General features: G+C 38.4%; 1 protein-coding gene across 1 annotated transcript in view; it reads left to right on the forward strand.

Moving 5' to 3' along the window:
- The first annotated feature begins 3,027 nt into the window (after nt 1–3,027).
- LOC148735972 (NLR family CARD domain-containing protein 4-like) overlaps nt 3,028–10,000 on the forward strand; it is a 100,204-nt gene continuing 93,231 nt past the window's right edge. Inside the window, exon 1 of the mRNA XM_088751679.1 lies at nt 3,028–3,224. The gene's annotated coding sequence lies outside the window, so the exon portion shown is untranslated. The remainder of the gene's footprint in view (nt 3,225–10,000) is intronic.

Below are 10,000 nucleotides of genomic sequence, written 5' to 3' on the forward strand. Positions count from 1 at the left end.
TTGAAAAACATGGGACAGGATTGGGAACGCCGGACAACTCAAGAGTTAGGCCGCGACTTTATATAAAATTCCAGGGATTAAGCTAATACCTCTAAAATTGTCGTCAAAACATTTTCTTTCTATCTGAAAAGTTCTTAGAATTTTGGACAAGTTAGGTGTTGCTCTCTCAAGAGAGATGAAGTTAAATGGAGACCTAAGACAATAAGCTTTTCCTCCACCAGTAACTAGTTCAGCCCATCGTTGAGGTTGTGCTTAGGAGTGAGCTCGGAATCCTTTTCAACAAAACCTTGCACTTTTCTCTCCTCGGCAGAGAAGCCTTAACTGTTGATCTGACTTCTGTACGTGTTGATGTTTTCATGAATTCCTCATTTATAAAGGGTGGACGGAGGTAGTTATATCACAGCTACGAAGCCAGGGGAAGAAACGCAAAATGCTTTTAGCTACTTTTTTGGTGTGGCCTGCCTGTTCTATTCATCGTTGCTTTTAAACCTGTTTGATTAAACAAGGAGCTGGTTTAGAGATCATAACTCGGCGAGTCTGAGGAGACAAAGAAAAAGGTGGCCACACCCTCTAGCTTTTTTTTTCCTGTATATTCACGAAATGCTTTGATGTGCTTGCTTCTCGAAGTATTAAAATTTAGTCAAGGCTTTGATATCCCGCGAATCAATTTTCAAAACCCTTCTCGCCAAGGATGAAGCAAATTACAAAGTCCTCAATGTTGTCAAGGTGAACGAGTCAATCAGTTCAGTTTTTGTTAATAGGATACAACTAACTTTAAAGCGTAGTCAAAATAGAGATGAACTAAACAGACATACCAAATTACTAATTAAATTACTAAAAGTGGAAATAAAGCTTTTTCTCTGGTTTTGGTTGAGTTACATGTAAGAAAACATCTCCATTAGTTTAGACGATATGTGATGAGTTGGTTAGGTTTTCCATTGGAACCAGCAGATTTACAATCGTTCAAGTTAGATCAGAAGAGATTAGTAAGCCTGTGCCTTTCTAACAGGGAGAAAATAAAATTCAAAAGTGGGTGTTTTCTTTTGTATGTTGATAACACTCGTCATCCACAGGTAGGTCAACACTACTCCATTGTTAGATCAGAAGAGTTTGGTAAACCTGTGCCTCACTAACAGGGAGAAAATAAAATTCAAGAGTGGGTGTTTTCTTTTGTATGTTGATAACACTCGTCATCCACAGGTAGGTCAACACTACTCCATTGTTAGATCAGAAGAGTTTGGTAAACCTGTGCCTCACTAACAGGGAGAAAATAAAATTCAAGAGTGGGTGTTTTCTTTGGTATGTTGATAACACTCGCCATCCACAGGTAGGTCAGCACTACTCCATTGTTAGATCAGAAGAGTTTGGTAAACCTGTGCTTCACTAATAGGGAGAAAATAAAAATCAAGAGTGGATGTTTTCTTTTGTATGTTGATAACACTCGTCATCCACAGTTAGGTCAACACTACTCCATTGTTAGATCAGAAGAGTTTGGTAAACCTGTGCCTAACTAACAAAAAGGAGAAAATAAAAATCAAGAGTGGGTGTTTTCTTTTGTATGTTGATAACACCCGTGTACATGTCATGGTCAAGACTACTTCTTCAATTAATTAATGGTGAAATGGCGAAATCGTTACCGAAGATCGCACATGTGAACAGAACTACACTAACATTCCCAATTAAAGAACGGCCACTTGACTTCCCGTTTTATTAAAGAGGCCTCAGATTCTTCCAGAAGGAAACAGCAGAGCGAAGCTGGGGAGATCAGATGCTGCTTTGTCGCAGAAATGCATGATTGATTTTCGTTTTATTGCTGTGACCTTATTTTGCTGTTATTAGTAATTTTTCCAAATTTTTGTTTGTTAAAGATCAGCAAAATTTTTAATGGAAATGAACCTGAGACAAGAATTTTCTTTTGAATTGATTGATAACTCCAAGGTGCATGATTGCCTCGAATGTTTGCTCGTAGCGTGATCATCAATATGCTGCAGATGTCCTACACGGTGTAAATAGCGGCTGATAACCCCCCCTACTTATAACCTCCCCCTTGTTATAGACCCATTTACCTGTAAACAACAACAACAAAAAATCTGACTACAAGCCCCAAACTAGCTTTTCTTTAAGAGGTAGCAACTCTGTGCATTTTCAAACTAAAAGTTTGAAAAGTGCAAAACAATAAGTTGACTTCTTCATTTTGTATTAAAAAGAGAAAAAAAAATCAAAAACAACCTATACAAAACAAACAAACAAACGAACTTTCATAGTAAATCGCAGATTGCTTCTTGATGTATTAAAATTACTATCAAAGGGCTGAAGTATTTTCTTTCTTGCTTCCCTTTAATTCTAACCAGACATATGTTCAGACAAAAGGGTGTATCGCCTGATTCCCGTTCTCTTGCATTCACTTCGCCCAACTTGATGTGCTTTATCCAATGGGATGTAGACGTTAGCGCATGTTTTGTGGAATGACTGATTGGTTTTCAGAGATACTGCAACAGATGACGGAGATGAACTCTATCTCTTATCCGAAATGGAAAATGTTGTTCAAAATTACACTAGTTTCCTAACTAGAGAGCTTAGAGGTAATTATGTCTAGACAATAGCCCATTTCCGAATTACCCTTGGCCTCTTTTTCAGGACGAGGCCTGGTGCTCTGCCATTCTTGTGAAAATGAGTTTAATTTGCATGTGAATGAATACTTATAATCATATGAAAGGATGAGCACCAGGACTCGTTTTGAAAATGAGGCCAAGGGTTATTCGGAAATTGGCTATTATGGCCGTGCCTTGGTACGCATATTCAACATGTCCTCAGAGAGTCACGGAATGCTTAGACTCCAGTATTTCGCTGAATATTTCTCTTACTTTTTATGACTTAAAGGGCCACCTGTGGAATTTTCGGCAAAACTGTTACTACCACTAGTAACAATGAGACATTTTTAGAACATTCAACACTTCCGTCTTGCGCTAAAGATTATCTTATCACGTGACTGACTTGCTTGAGTGGAATGCACTAGCTGGGCAGTTTCCCTTTGAAGTGAACAGTCCGGTGGAGTGAAGTTTCAGCGAAAGAATCCTTGTCTTTCCTTCTTTCATCTCAGCTCTGAAGTTGTAAAACAGTTCTTTATGTAAAGTACATCTCACCAAGTCGAAGTTGTACAGCAGCTGTAGCTCAGTTTCATTAAACACCAACATTTGCAGTCGTCGAGTAGAGAGGAAACGGAGGTAAGGTTGTTGTCTGCTAACCTAAGCGAGCATGCATTTATTAGATTGTTTTACTGGATGTCCAAGGTTTCATACTCATGTATGCTTGAGTAATGTGGCACAGTTTTATGGCTGCTTAGGTGAGTTTTGGAGATTGGCATTTACAACAGTTGTATAATGAATATGCTCATTTTAGATTAGCAACCTTTGCGTTGCTTGATCATGAAAGTGAAAGTTGCCTATCTCATTATGTTCCTGGTTATTTATAGGGAACTGCACCTATGAATTCTTTGTTTTCCCAGTATCTCATGGCTGTTTGGTTGTCTATTTGTTTTATTTCATTTACTTGAGACTATTTCTTGAAAAATAGATGACTTTCGATTTCATCGGTTTAACTGTGTGCATTCAAGACATCAATTTAAATGTATTTGGATATAGTTATCAACAACAGTTTACAAATATTAAAACTTAAATTGCCACATTGAAATAAAACATCTCGGCCTGGAGAATTAGACTTTATTCCAGTGAACTGAAGGGCTTAAGCCAAGATAATTCTGAAATATCGTGAATGCTTTTGGAGGATTTTTTAATGTGACATGCATTTGCGATTATGACTTTGCCCAGCTTCTTATATCCCAGCGGTTTACGAATAATGCGTCTTTTTCTTCAAGTTAATTTTGATATTGTTGGAAATTAATTGAAAGTGCTTTATTCTAATTTTTACCTTTTACTGCTGTAGTTGCTTTTTCAAATATAGTTGCTCTGACACTGTAGAGCACTCAGTTGAATCTTAAAATGGTCATCGAGTCTTCTACATGTTGTAGGTCCAGTTTACTGTTTAACTCTGAGCTGAGCAATGGCTTCACTTCAAACAGCTTTGCTTTGCCCAGTATTTGTTAAAATGTCTCCTCTTCACTTTACCCTACATGAAATGGAAGAGAGCATTAATTTTTAATTGAATCATTTAATGTCTGTCACCCTCTAACGGCTGTGAGATGTTTGTTCTATTTTAACTTACCCCTGGGATAAATTTAAATCTTACATGTGGACTTGAGACTATAGTAAAGAACAGTGTCCTTTCCAATCCCTACAAGCTTCTTGTTACTAATCTGAGCTACTTTGAAATGCTCACCTAGTTCTGTTTTTATTTCATTGGTAACTCAGCTAGGGTGTAGAATTCATTTTTACTTAGGTGCCAAGTGTCAATTAAACAATCGTGATTAAGTTGCCATATGAAGCAATAATTTGGTTTGCCTGTAAATCTCAGTGATTAAAAAAGTGTTCTCTTTACTTGGAATGCAGAAAAGTTTTTAAGACCCTGACACTTTGCTGTAAACCAGCATGATGTTATGACAGCCAACAAAATGGTGTGCCTGGGGAATTCTGTTTTTCAAAATGGATCTCCCACAATTTGTTGTTTATTATAATTATATTTTAGTAATTATGCATGTAAACATGTGATTGTTGAAAAGTATTTTACTTCTTGTAATTAATCTAAAGCTTTGTGAACTAACCATTATTTATTCAAAACCAAGTCATTAACAGTTAAATAGTTAACTAAATATTGTTATTGTAAACATGATTGAGGAAGATGGTAATTATAAAAACAAAAAAAAATTATAAGTCACACTGTGACTTTGTTGGTTGCATACTTGAACCTGTTCCTTTATACTGTATTTGTCCATTTTATCTTTATAGAATTATTTCATTTATTTATATTTCATAGTTATACAGTGTATGTAGGTGGGTGGATTTGAATTGTATACACATCTGATGGCAATCATTTTTTGTTGTAATTAACTTTTATAAACAGAGATCCATTTAAAAAAACACCCAGACTGCGAGATAATCCTGCCACAGTCGTTTCCCGTGTTCAGTCCGCGCGGGACTGGTAAAATTACGTCATTTACATCGTTAATATTATGGGATGGGCCATGTACTCGTACTTGGAGGGACTTGGAGAGGTCAAAATTCGGATTAGATGTTCGATTATTTTTCTCACGAGTGTTTCTTTATTTTTTCCTTCGAGTCCACTAATCTTGTAAGTATGTTGTCACTGCAGTATTTTCGTTTCGCTTCGTTTGTTTACGTTCCTCTTTTTACACAGTCAAACCAGATCTTCGTGAATTAAGTTATTCGATTATTCAAGTCTTCAATGTATGCTCGAGTAATATGGCACAGTTTTGTGGCTGCTTAGGTGAGTTTTGGAGATTGACATTTAAAACAGTTGTATAATAAATATGCTCATTTTAGACTAGTTCCTGGTTGCTCATTAGTCTGAAAAGAACTTCTGACCAAAACATTGCCTAAGTTTTTGTCGCGTTTGAATGAAAAATTTTTTGGTCAGAAGTTCTTTTCAGACTAATGAGCAACCAGGCACTTTTAAATGCACTCGTGTACGATGCAAAACGTGACCTTTCATTCACAACACTGATAAAATATCGGGACCTAAACGATCCATTAAGATCACCGATCACTTCACGTGCACCTCCGCTAATGTAATCTATTGCATAACTTGCACTTATTGCAAAAAGATATACATCGGCGAAACAGGCAGAAGACTAGGTGACCGATTCCGAGAACACCTTCGAGACGTGGAAAGGAATGACAAGGACACATCGAAACCAGTCGCTAGACATTTTAATTTACCCAATCATTCTAAGCAACATATGGCAATCTGCGGTCTTTCCTTGCACTTAGGTGGCACGGAAAGCCGTAAAAATCTTGAACAAAAGCTCATCTTTCAAACCGGCAGTCTAAATCCCACAGGGATCAATGAACGCTTTTCATTCCACTAATTTATTCATGTTTTTCTCGTTGCCATGCACCCACCAATAACGTAGCTCCATTTTCTGCCTTTAAAAGCACACACAACCCACAATTCCTCTATTCGCTCCGACGAAGGGCTAACGCTCGAAACGTCAGCTTTTGTAATCATTACGGTGGCCAATTTACCATTTCAACTTTGTTGATATATCCAAATTAAAAATCGATTTCTGACAGAGTTACACAACACGAGCAGAGTAGCCAAAAGAGAAAAGAATCCAACTGACAAATAAGAATAAGGAAACCATTCAAGAGCGAGTAAATAATAACACAGTGCCGAGTTTGACTAATGGTCGCGTGTCGCGGGTCGCGCCTTTTAAAATGATTTGTTTTGCTTTTTAGTTGTTTATTGATTTTCACTATTGCTCAAATAGTGCTTTACTGCGAAGGATCGTGCTCATATACGTCTCATAACCGCAGTTCACACATATGTTTCATATGTTTGTTGTTGTTTGATTTATCATCTACGGGTTTATGTCGAATTAATTTGATGGCCTGCTCCCAGTTGGCTTGTTAGCTCAATTGGTAGAGCGCTGCACTAGTATCGCAGAGGTCAGTGGTTCGAATCCCGTACAGGCCTGAAATTTTTTTCAGGTCTGATTTTCACTATTGCTCAAATAGTGCTTTACTGCGAAGGATCGTGCTCATATACGTCTCATAACCGCAGTTCACACATATGTTTCATATGTTTGTTGTTGTTTACATTTTATTTTGTCTAGTTTTTTTTTCTTTGCCAACAGTTTTTGCGGGGGAATTTTTGAAATGGTGTCAGAATCAGCTGAGAGAGTGTTACAACACCATGTGTCAGGTAAAAATAACACCATGGGACCCAGAAAACACGGTACACATTAATGACATTTGCATACAGTTAATACTTCTGCAAGACCATAGAAAAGCTGATGGAATTACGAAAGAAACGCTGGAAGATTACAGTGAAGTATTTGGAAGTGACGAACATCATCCCATCCGAAGACGAATTCTAGTGTATGGAAGACCTGGCCTAGGAAAGTCTACTTTCACTCAAAAACTGGCCGTTGATTGGGCAGATGGCAAAAAGGAGATCCTCAGAAAGTTTGTTCTTGTACTGTTAATCAAGTTGCGGGGTTATCCTCGGTGTAAAACCCTGACGAGGTTTTCTTTGTTTCACGAGGTATTGCTTTGCTGTACGCTATTGTTTATAATGTTTTGTTGTCTTTGTTTTACGTCACTCGTGAGCTTCACAGGTTTTTACACCGAGGATGAGCCAAGTTGCGAGACGTTTGTGATATTCCGGACCTCTGTACCATGTTGAAAACCGCTGAACTGTTGTCTGCTGATGATCCGATGTCAGCCGATGTCAGTCAATAACTTGTCTAACTTGTATGAATCTGTCCGTCAGAACCAGGAGAAAGTGCTGCTCGTTTTGGATGGATATGACGAGTACAGCGGTGGAAAATCATCCCCAGTTCACCAGATTTGGAGAGGCAGTCAGCTGAGAGACTGTTGTGTAATGATCACAACGCGACCAGTAAAAGAAGATGAGCTTAGAGTGTCAAGTCATGCTCAGTTTGAAATCAACAGGCTCGATAGCAGGGAGCAAAAGGAACAGTTTGCAAGAAAGACTCTATCTAATGAGGAGGACGTTAATGGGTTACTTAACTACCTCTGGGAGCAGGACCTCGAAGAGATGACAAAAATACCGCTTTTGTTGTTAATGTTGTGTCTTCTCTGGAAAGAGAAAAAGTATCAATTACCAACATCTCGTGCGTACATTTACGTGGGTTTTATTCAAACTCTCTTGGATCACATGGCTGCAAAAAAGTAAAAAAATGTCACAGCAGATAAAAGCATAGATGAATATCAAGAGGAACTTTCCAAAATAGGGAAAAATGCATATAACGCGCTTTTGGAAGATCGCCTTAATTTCAACTTCAGCAAAGTTAGAGAATAGTGATTTCCAAGTTTCCAAACTTTCCGTTTTGAACCGTGAGAAGATCGTTTATATTCTTTATAAGTCCCTCCAAGAGTTTCTCGCCGCCCGGTTTATCGTTCAAGAACTAAGGGTTAAGAAGAATGGAACTGTAACCTGCCTGTCAGGAATGGATACGTTTGAAAAATTAAGGAAGATGGCTGAAGTTCTAAAATTCGTTCTGAGTTGTCATCAGAAGCTGCCGGGATTGTTTTTCATCATCTACAGTATCTCGGAGAGAAAGAGGGTCTCACAAATTACAAGTTCACCAAGACGCCATCTCGCATCGGTTTGTCTGATGAACAACACGCGTTTATTCTATTCTGTGTCGATTGTTTAATTGTTTTGGTGTCCAGCCTCAGACAGACCAGCCGTGCATTCTGCATTTCTTTCATGTGTTCACCATGTTGTAATACTTGGGAAGGGACACTCTTCTGCTTCTGTCGCAGAAAACTTCTTAAAATCCATCTGAAGTTTTCCAAACTATTTATTTTTTTAAAAATTATTTAGCTGCTAATGATAACTTTCTCACCATAATTTTTTTTGAACGTGATCATTTCAACTTCCTCTGGGGAAAGTAAATATGTAGAAAAGTACGCCGATTTACTCCATGCAAACTTTTTCCTCAAAAATTGCGAGGGGAGAAACTTTCTCTGTCTAATTGACATAACAGATGAGGTTTTTCATTCTAAATTGCCTCCTGAACTGCTTCCTGAACTGATATCAGCGCCGGTTTGCTCTTCTCAGCCACCTGTGGATAATTTGGTAAAGAATGAAAACAACAACATTGCACTGCCTTTGACTGAGAACCATTGTTTGTCACTGGTGAGAGGGGTTGACATTTGTGTTTACATAGTTGAGGATGTTGTTCTGTTGAAGAACGTGTTGCCTTTATTAACAGCTCGTCGAAAAATTAGAATAAGAGAGAGGAGGAAAGCTGCCTTTGAAGGTCAATGGATTGAGAACGCGATTAAGGGAATTAATTTTACTGACAATCTCCACAGTTTAGAAGTTAATGAAATCAATATAATAACAAAATGTGCTGCTTTTATTGCTGAGTCACTGTACCATTCTCCAAATTTGCGTAAGCTCAACTTGTCAGACAACACATTACACAGTGGTGTGACTCATTTGGCTGAGAATCTTCATCACGTGCCACAGTTGAATTTCTTGAATTTGTGGAATGTACAAATGGGGGAAAAGAAATGTGTGGCACTGGCTGCCTCATTCAAGTACTCAAACAAGTTACAAACACTGACTTTAGCTAGGATACAATGCACTGGGTCACGGGATTATTGAACTGGCCAAGAACCTGAACAATGTACCCAATCTGATTGAGCTGTGGCTGTCGAATACAAATATGGGTGAAGATGAAGCATCAGCACTGGCCCGTGCACTACAGGATGTACCAGAGCTTGGGTATTTTGCTCTAGGGTCCAATCCACTTGGCCGTGGGGTCAGGGATCTGGTCCAAAATCTCAGCAGTGGTCCTAAGCTGGAGTACCTTTCCCTGAAAGAGATAGAATAAATATATGAAAATCATATATTTTGAACTGCGGTATTTGATACGTATGATGGACGATCCTCGCAGTAGATAGCGCTATTTGAGCAATAGCGAAATTCAGACCTGAAAAAAATCAGGCCTGTACGGGACTCGAACCACTGACCTCTGCGATACTAGTGCAGCGCTCTAACCAATTGAGCTAACAAGCCAACTGAGAGCAGGCCGTTAAGTTGATTCGTAATGAACCCGTGAAAGTGATAAATGAGATAGAATAAATATATGAAAATCATATATTTTGAACTGCGGTATTTGATACGTATGATGGACGATCCATCATACGTATCGAGGATCGTATCGCGAGGATCGTCCATCATACGTATCAAATACCGCAGTTCAAAATATATGATTTTCATATATTTATTCTATCTCATTTATCACTTTCACGGGTTCATTACGAATCAACTTAACGGCCTGCTCTCAGTTGGCTTGTTAGCTCAATTGGTTAGAGCGCTGCACTAG

Source organism: Stylophora pistillata, chromosome 3 (assembly GCF_964205215.1).
Source record: "Stylophora pistillata chromosome 3, jaStyPist1.2, whole genome shotgun sequence".
In the NCBI taxonomy this organism is placed as follows: domain Eukaryota; kingdom Metazoa; phylum Cnidaria; class Anthozoa; order Scleractinia; family Pocilloporidae; genus Stylophora; species Stylophora pistillata.